Source organism: Lactuca saligna, chromosome 7, assembly GCF_052625555.1.
Source record: "Lactuca saligna cultivar CGN05327 chromosome 7, ASM5262555v1, whole genome shotgun sequence".
Taxonomy (NCBI): domain Eukaryota; kingdom Viridiplantae; phylum Streptophyta; class Magnoliopsida; order Asterales; family Asteraceae; genus Lactuca; species Lactuca saligna.
This window is the reverse complement of record NC_136423.1, coordinates 82,899,051-82,909,312: the sequence shown is the minus strand read 5'-3', so window position 1 is coordinate 82,909,312 and position 10,262 is coordinate 82,899,051. Positions and strand designations below refer to the sequence as shown.

The following is a 10,262-nucleotide window of genomic DNA, read 5'->3' as shown; positions in this document are numbered from 1 at the left end:
TTAGTAGCCTCGGGTATAAAAACTTGCTTCACCTGTTAGCAAACCCTAAACGCCCCCCTTATGTGCAGCCGTCACCCCACCTCCCTCCAGCCGTCACCCCTCCTTCTATCACCTCCGGCGTCGCCTCTGTAACACTTCAGTGAGCCAAGAGCGACTGCCATCACGACTCCGACGAAGGGATCGAGCTCGACATCGGGGCTGATGTCGTCTTCTCAACCGTCGCCACAGATGATGAAGTCGGAGGCCACCATCGCTGTCGTTTGGTTCTTCCTCCACTGCTCCCGTCGACGGATCTCCTCTCCTCTCCGCTCCATTCTGTGTTGCTGCTACGCCGCCACTTCGTCTCTTCTTCTTCTGTCGTCAAGATATCGCCGCCACCGCCTTATCGAGCAGCGGGTGCGATTGTGGATGGCGTTTCTCTCCGACTGTCGTGAGCCACCGTGGGGGTGGCTGTGATTGGGTGTGTTCCTCTTGCTTGACTTGTGTTAGTGTGTGCGTATGCCTTATGTTAGCCGGAAAAACATGGGAACAACCATGGCTTCCCACCATGATGGCCATTTCCTTGTTGTCGCTACAATCCGTCGTTGATTGCCACTAGAGTGTTGTTGCCGTCGCCACCCACCACAGGTGGGTGTTGGATTCGTTTTGCAAGCAGAAATGCATATGGGTGTGTGTGATGGGTGATTTCATTTGGTCGGAAAACTGAAAACATCCATCACCACCGCCGTGAGGTGGTGGCTGCCGCTATGCACCACCGTCGGCCACCTCAAGGTGGTTTGTGTGTGTTTAATGTAGTTAGCATGTGTTTATTTTTGGTTAAGGCATTGTAAAGTGTAATTAGCTAAAGTATAATGAAATGAAATTGAAAACCACCACCTTAGGGTGGTGGCTGCTGCTTCCTGCCGCCACCGGCCGTCGTGTCGGGTGGCGGTGTGCTCGCTTTGTGAGTTTGATTCGTTTAGGGTGCTTGTAAACCCTAATGGGCCTTGTAAGCTCTAATGGACTCTAATGGACCTAATAAAACCCTAATGGGCTTAATAATATTCTGGTGGGCTTAATAGGCCCAATAAAGCCCTAAATAACCTAAAAGTCCAACAAATTAATAATGGGCTAGTATTTGAGTTGGAAAAACCCTAATGCCAGTAAATCTTAATTTGGGGAATTAATCGGGTCACACACACGAGAATTATTTAATAACTTGAGATATTAAATAATAATCATTTAACATAAGGCATAATGGACTTAATGGATTAAGTCCTTAATGGGTTAAGAAAGAAACACCGAACCCTAATCATCATTTCATGTGAAAACTCTAATTTGGGATTATGGGCTTGGACTTATCGAGACCCACATTTGGGCTATTGGAATGGAATTGTGTGATTAAGCCCAATCACACCATATGACTTATGTAGAAGAATGATGGACTTAATGGGTTAAGTAGGAAACTTAACCCTAATCGGTATTTTATGTGAAACCCTAACTTCACTTGGGTTTATTGTTGGGCCTTTCTATTTGGCCTTGATGATTAGATTATTAATGGGCCATCCAAGAATAATTATATGGACTAAAATAATTTAATGGACTTAGGGTAAAGCCCATGTAAGGGGTTTAGGCCTAATTTGGAAAATTGGGCCATAGATGGGCCATAGTTTGGGCCTTAATAATTACATGATGTTGGGCCTCAGAATAAGACCATGTATAGGCCTAGGCCCAATTTGGAAAATTGGGCCATATGTTGGGCCTTGGTTCCTAGTTGACTTTGGGCCTACAGATTTGGGCCTTAGGCTTGAATAAGCCAAGCTTGGGGTAATGTAATTATCCAAAGTAAGTGTTTATGAGTATATAGTAGGACCCAATTATTAATTGGGTGATGTTTTGATATTGACAGATCGGGAATCTGTCATCCAGCAACTGGGGTTGAGTCTGCGGGATTTCAGCAAATGTAGGATTGTGTCTTCGGGACTTCAGCAGTGTGAGGTGAGTTACCTTCCAGTAGCGGTGGGTCTAAGACCATAATGTCGGCCCACCAGTAGGAGATGTATGATAGATGATTGTCTTTGTGATATCATCTAGGTTTTCTACTACCTGATATGTTATATGCTAGCATGATATGTTGTATGTGATAGTAGTAGAGTTCGGTTGTTAGGACCGAAGGGTAGTCAGACACCCCAAATACGTCTGACAGTATGTGATGATATGTTTGCATGCTGGCTTGTTATGTTATATGCGATAGAGGTAGTAGGAGGGGACTAGTCGCCGAGTTCGGTTGTTAGGACCGAAGGGTAGTTCAGGCACCCCAAATATGTCTGATATTATGTTTGTGTTATGTTATATGTGATAGTAGTAGTAGGGGTGAAATAGTCCCCGAGGTTCAGTTGTTAGGACCGAAGGGTAGTCAGCACCCCAGAATAGCTCGACATGGGTAGGTCAGCGCCCCAGAATGGCTTGACACGGGAAGGACGACACCCCAGAATGGCCGCATGGGTAGGTCGGCACCCCAGAATGGTCGTACCGGGTAGGTCAGGCACCCCAGAAATGTCTGGCAGTATGTATGTGATATGATTTTATGGTATGTGGTATGATGGGGGAACTCACTAAGCTTTGTGCTTACGGTTTTTAGTTTTGGTTTCAGGTACTTCGTGTCTAAAGGAAAGGAGCCGGCTTGATCGCAGCGCATCACACTATGGTTTTCCGCACATGAGATCTTTGGGATTACACTCTGATATTATTTTATGATAACACGTTTGATTATTTCTACTTTGGTTTTGACATGACATGATGTTACGGATGTTTTATCACACTGTTGGTTTTATAATGACATATTTTATAATGAAATTTTTGGCCTGTATTTTTGGGATGTTACAAAGTTACCCAGAACAACGGATGGTCATGATACCATATGGGTTATTGTTGACAGATTAACCAAATCCACCCATTTCCTACCATTAAAAGAAACAAATAAAATGGAGAAGTTAACAAGGACGTACTTAAAAGAAATAGTACGGTTGCACAGTGTGCCAATATCTATTATCTCTGACCGAGATAGTAGATTTACCTCATGGTTTTGGCAATCATTGCAAACATCCCTAGGAACAAATCTTGACATGAGTACAACATATAATCCTCAGACTGATGGGCAAAGTGAAAGAATAATTTAAACGTTGGAAGACATGTTAAGGGTATGTGTGATAGATTTCGGTAAAGCTTGGGATACCCATTTACCACTTGTTGAATTCTCCTACAACAACAACTATCACACTAGTATTAAAGTGGCACCCTTTGAAGCTCTCTATGGCCGTAAGTGTAGATCCCCTCTATGCTGGGTTGAAGTGGACGATACGTAACTAGCAAAGAACCAAATACATAATTGTACTTTAACCAATCCTGAGATCATTCTTGAAACCACATAAAAGATTGTCCAAATCCGGGAACGGTTGAAAATTTCTCAAGATAGACGGAAGAGTTATGCGAATAAACGAAGAAAACCCTTGGAATTTTAGGTTGGTGACCGTGTTCTATTGAAAGTCTCACCCTGGAAATGAATGAAACTTCTTGGTAAACGTAGTAAGTGAAGTACAAGATACATTGTACCATTCCAAATCATTGATAGAATCAGTCATGTTGCTTACAAACTCAATCTACCGTATGAACTCAGTAACATTCATCCTGTATTTCATGTCTCAAATCTCAAGAAGTGTTTGTCTGACGAGACTCTTGTTATTCCGCTCGAAGAAATCTAGATAAACGAGAGCCTCAATTTCATGGAACAGCCTGTAGAAATCCTGGACACGGAAGTGAAGAGAACTAAACAAAGTCATATCCCGATAGTGAAGGTTCGTTGGAATGCAAAACATGGACTTAAATTCACTTAGGAACGAAAAGATCAGATGAAACATAACTATCTACATCTCTTTCCCTAGTCTTTCCATAATGCTATAGTCTTAATTTCGGGACGAACTTCTCTCTAACGGGAGGATAATGTAACAACATGTTATTTCTACTTTATGTAATAAGTATCTATTAATAATGAGAGAAAATTTTGTATACTATATACGTTTACATACCGACCCTCAAAAATGAAAGGTTAATTAATTTTTTATTTAGGATGAATAAAGTGGTAGAAATCATGTCAAGGATTCCAAAAATATAAAGAACGCCCAATTCCGAGTTATAACGAAGAATTTATGACCTATCGAAAATCCACGAGAAAACCGGAAAAACATTATTTAATGTAAAAAGTAAATTTTCAATAAAATACTTTTATGCCTTAATCATCTAAATGAAAATTATAGTATACATTAAATTGAGAGTAACTATAAAAAGAACGTCTAAATCAGACTTCGTATGAAAAAGTTATGATTTTTCTATGTTTCGACATAGCAGTAGACAACCCGAAACTCGAAAATTAGTTTGAAGAACATTTGGCCAAAACAATCCAAACGAGAATCGGAGATCTTATCAAAAGAACTCCAACGGTAAAAAGACACACAAAAACGGACGTCGAATGAAGAAGTTACGAATTTTTAACAGACTTTTCCAGTCCCGGCCAGTTAAAAATATAACTTTAAAAATAAATCAAAATTAGCCAACCGAACATAAACGAAAGTTGTAGAGCATGATCTCCCCTACACGTGGATATAAAGAACGTCAAAAACGGAGCTCGTATGCGAAATTTACAAAATTTTGAAGTTGAAGAAATGTGAGTATGCCCAGCATAATTGAGTACGCCCAGCGTACTCAGAAGCAAGGTCTTGGATTGTCCACGTAGCCTCTTTCTTCGCAAGCGACAAGCATCTCGCCCAAAACAACGCGTCCGAAGCCAGCTGGCCACTATGCCCAGCGTACGAGAAGTTTACGCCCAATGTAATGGGACTAGCCTCGACGCGTGCTTCATAGCTTCACCACGTCCGAAGATCGGATAAGGTTGGAACTAGTAAGCCCCACATACAAGGCGTACGCCCAACATACTATGGTTTTTAGTAGTATGCCCAGCGTACACAAACATTACGCCCAACGTAATGAGGCTAAAACCCTCCTATAAATAGGATGCGAGGTCTTTGGGTTTTGTTTGGAATTTTCAAATACTCTCTCCACTCAAACACTCCCTTAAGAATTTCTAAACCCTGCGAAGTCTCGGGTACCTCCTTACCATCTGACGCAAACCTCAAAGTCCTGAAGATCTCAATTTTAAGCTGAAACTCTATCCGAGTGAAGCCGACTTTTCATCAAAAACTCTCAAGTTACGTCAAGAAAACTCTCTTCTAAGAAACGAAACTTTTCCCCAATCACCACCTATCAAGTGAGTTCGTACCCCCGTATTTACATAATTTTTACAGTTTTTAGCGGGGGGGGGGGGGGGGGGGGGGGATACAAGTGAAACACAATAAAACTGTGTTAATATCATAAAAGTTTTCAAATATTTTTAATATTTTTAAAATGTTATAATAGATAAAAATTACATATTTATATATGTGTAAATTATATAATTTAGATTCAAAAGATTCAGAATATGTAATTTGACCACATTTCCTGTTCCTTGTTTGGTTGTAAGATTGGGGTAAAGTTATTTAATCGAATATCTAATTAATCACAATTATATAAACATTATACTTATATAAATATAAAATGGTCTACAAACTATTTGAAAATACATGGGTACAAACAAAGAATTTCATGAAATAATATTATTACAGATTCTTTTCGTAAAACAAACAACTAAACTATAATAGGTATAGTTTAGAAAACTTATTCATTGGTTTCAAGTTTCAAAGTTCATAACAATATACAAATCAGAAAACAAGCAGAGAACATTATCAGAAAACAAACATAATACTTTGCTAAGAAACACACATGTAAAACTATATTTTATATAGTTTACGAAACTTACTTTCGAGTATAATTATTACGAAGTAACTTTTTTATTCTACATGTAATCATTGATAGCACTTGTGAGACACGCTTCAAATACTTATTAAGTATAAAATAAAAGTCCTAAAAATTATAACCAGAATCTCCTTGTGTGAGAGTGTGACAATTGTGTATAGATTTATACGGACTGACAGTCCCACAACTAAGCTGTCTGCAACAGCTAGGCTGGCAGGCCTAGGGTGACAACTGTCGTACCATATTTCGACGCCTGAAGAACGTCGTGTTTTAGGCGATCCTTGGTCATCAAGCATTGTTATGATAACTCACAATTTGATATTGAATATAATGATTATTGTATGAATAAGTGATGCTTCACATAGTTTTATTAAATTATAAAACTATAATACAATATCTTACAAGTATAAACATGTTATATTATTTTAGTTCAGAGAAAACATATTTTTCATGGTTTTATGATAACTAAACTACATTTTACAAGTTGTTATTACAAGAATCATTATACATCTTGCTTCCAGCATAACATAGCTGAAAACATAGGATTTTCTGGGAAAAACATGTTCATTTTATCAATACACAAGAAAACAGATTTCAATTGCAAACATACTTATGAACTCACAACCTTAATTGTTAACACTTTTCAAAAGTCTACATGTATTCTCAGGGAAACAATGATACAAGTACAACCACAGCTTTCTAAGAAGACGAAGATTTATAAACTGGTGTCTTTTAAACTTGTACTTTTGACTTCATATACATTATACTTTGAACACAATTGTAAAACTTATAACTTTGTAATACAATGGTTGTTGTTATACTTTGATTACTATTATGCATTGTTATGATACTTGACATGAAGTCATCCACCCCTGAATGTTTCCGACGTTCTGATTTTGGGGTGTGACATCCAGTGACAGGAGTATTACCGGCAACAGAGGATATTACTTGGGACAAAGGTATTAGCGGCGACAAATATCTTTTGCGGTGACATCTTAAACAATAGCAAAAGAGCAGTACCGGTGACATGTATCCTCTGTTACTTTTACTAGCGACTAATGCAATCTTTAGCGATGCTTTTTTTTCGCAGCTAATGTCTCTTTTTACTAATTTCATTTTTAGGCTTTTCCTATTTTTTACTCTCTACAATTGATCCTTTTTACCTCTTTAATTTTTATTGTATGCAAATTTAGGCATCATCTAAAACTTCCATGAAAGGCTCCAAGCTACCTACACCTCCGGATCCTATATCTGCCAATGCTATGAAGAGTAACTATGAAAACGGAATCTTAGTCATTAAGAATATTATGACATCAAATATTAAGGAGAAAAAACGTCAAAATAAAGGAGTATATTAATTAAGAGAAACAAGTCGTAAATTATGTCGAAATATACTTGACTCCAAACTTCTTTAAACAAAAAATTACAAAGATGAGAAAACAACGAATTATTTCGATGTGCTTCTACTCATTTTTATGCCTTGAAGCTTTCTTTTAATTAAAAAAAAAAGACACTAGCTTTGTCACTTTCTTCTCCACCCTATCTCCCTATAGGATTAACCAAGCTACCTCTGTACATTTCACCATCACCCCTCGAGTTCCATTATTGACTTCTTAATTCAAGAACAGCATTCGATGTTTAAATTAATACGGGGTTCTTATGGGATCTAATGTGTTGATTTTTGCATCTGCATGGTCCCTTAATTAATCATCAAACTTATAAGGGAACCATGCGGTGGCATAGACTGAGTTATGACCCTTCCATGTGAGCACAATCATGTCTTCTTCGGTCTTCATTCCCCAACCACTAGCATGTTCATCTAGCAAGAATTTCACTTCATTAATCGAATCTTCACCAAATGGTACACTGAAAAACCCTAAATTCCGCATTCTTTGTGAAAATTTGGCTCCTGATTCAAGTCTTTCTATCCTTTGTCTACCTTCAAAGCCAATAATATTTTCGATTTTATGGCCAATATCGGCTTCATACTCCATTCTTTGGAAACTATCTTTTGGCAAGAAAGTTTCCAATGCATCAAATGGGATCCACAAGAAATTAAAGCATGTGGTAATTCTTGATGCTAAACTTGATGATCCTAGATCGGAATCTTCATCTACGATTGTTATGATACGAGGGTTCAATGTCTTCACTATCTCAAGGAATGAATCTTTTGAAGAAGCTATATCGGGCATGTAGCGTAGCCAATTTTGGCAATTAATCACTAACGCCTCATCATTTTGTACAAGATTTTCTTGGGTTAAAAGAAATTCATAGTTAAAGTTCAAGGAAGATTCTTCTATGGAAGGTGAAACATCGATCACGTTGAATTCAAATGGAACGTTTCTAAAGTTGGCAAAATTTGTTAAACGTATACCTACTTCTTCTGTTAGTACATTAAGAAATGGTGGCACTAGTGGCCTCCATGAAGGGACTGATATGCGTAAGCTAGGAGGCCCTTCAGGCCTCTTAGCTAATGCATCGATTAGGGTTGGCCATTGCATACAATGAGTGATACTAAAGTCCAAAATATGAACTTTAGAAAAACCTTGTATAGCCTTAAAAATGGCACTATTTGATGCACAAAATCCAAACCTGTGCCAAGGGATGAGGTCAACGTACCCCGCCAACTCAGTCACACTCATTAGTCTCCTCTGAAAGGTACTCCTTCCACCATTGAAATTCATTGGTGTAGGGCAAACCCTAGAAGCCCTAGAGATGAGTGCCCTTAAGAACCATGATGCAAGCCTTTGGTTAGGGTCTCCAGAGGATGAAACAACGTTGTTGAGGACCCACATGACTTGTTGAGCAGAATTGATGTCGCTGTTTTCAAGTGCGTTTGCACAGTGTAGGAGAAGCTTTTCGATACAGGCTCCATCTAGATTGCCTAGACAGCCTTTTAGAGCACCTGAGAGTGGGTTTTGGTGCGAGTTAAAAAGGGTTGAATTCGATAAGGAAATTGAATTGGGGTTTGATCGAAGTTCAGCTTTCATGACGATTTCGGAAAGAGATTGAGAACAATACATATATCTTTCAAATCAGATAATTGTTATGCTTCAAAGGTCCTTGGATATGGTAGAATTAAGGATTTGAGCATTTGATGGGAAGAAGAAGTTCAAACCTTAAGAAGAATTAAAGAGATCTTTTAGTACTCCAATCATGGAATATACAAGTGAAGAGAAGGCTATATATACACGAATATGCTGGGTGATACCCGGATGATAACAAAATTATTTGCACGTATGAAAATAGAAAAAACGTTATATAGAAACTCGACAAATATGATTAAACTGCATGCGTCTTGAATATATTTTAATAACAATAGAATGAAATCAACAACAATTAATAATAAGATCGAAAAGCAATTTTAGATAAAAAGCCTGCTAATAACTGTGTTTATTTGCCGTTGAAAAAGCTATTTGTATAAATTTTAGGCAATCCATACAAAATGTGTCATATTTTGTGTTTAAGATTTACGATTATATATTTATCATATATCAGTTTTGGTTTACCACAATATTTGTGTTCAGATGTATGAAAATGCATTTTCTATACTTCACAGTTTTTCAATAGTTATTTAACACATCTGTAAGAAAGAGATGGCACAAAGACCAAAATAGAGAGACGCAACGCCTAAAGATTCTCGAGGGACTACTCTACCTGAAATGATATAGTTAATAGTTTATTTGATGTGTACATATATATCATTTAAAAAATGTATAATCATAGATAAACTGTATCTAAATTATGTGTCAGGATCTTATAATAAGACGAAAGGAATTGTATCGACAATAGAATATAGATGCTCCGTGATGGATGGGGAAGGAAATTATTTTTTGTATCTATTGAACTCAAAAATGTATAAACAAAAGCGATATATATATATATATATATATATATATATATATATATATATATATATATATATATATATATATATATATATATATATATATATATATATATATATATATATATATATAGGGTTAGTTTCATGTGAGACGATCTAATTTTGTGAGACCGTGAGATGTATTTTTTTATTAATTTTATTTTATTTTTATTTTTTTAGTTAATTGAAGTTCCGAAAATAATATTTAAAAAACGAATTTTTTGATTTTTCCATTTATTTTGCATTTTAAAATTATTTTTAGAATATGTACTGTGTAATATTCTATTTAGAATATTTCACGTATTTTTGAAAAAAAAAAATATGATTTTTTTTATAGTTAATTCAAGTTCCGAAAATAATATTTAAAAAAAAAATTTTTAGATTTTTCCATTTATTTTCCATTTTAAAATTATTTTTTACAATATATCAGTGTAATATTCTATTTAAAATATTTCAACCATTTTTAAAAAAAAAAAAAAAACCAGGATTTTTT

At 36.6% G+C, this 10,262-nt stretch overlaps 1 pseudogene; it reads right to left on the bottom strand.

The window, feature by feature from the left end:
• Positions 1–7,239: 7,239 nt before the first annotated feature.
• Positions 7,240–9,034, bottom strand: LOC145005475 (scarecrow-like protein 32 pseudogene; annotated as a pseudogene).
• Between the last annotated feature and the right edge of the window lie 1,228 nt (positions 9,035–10,262).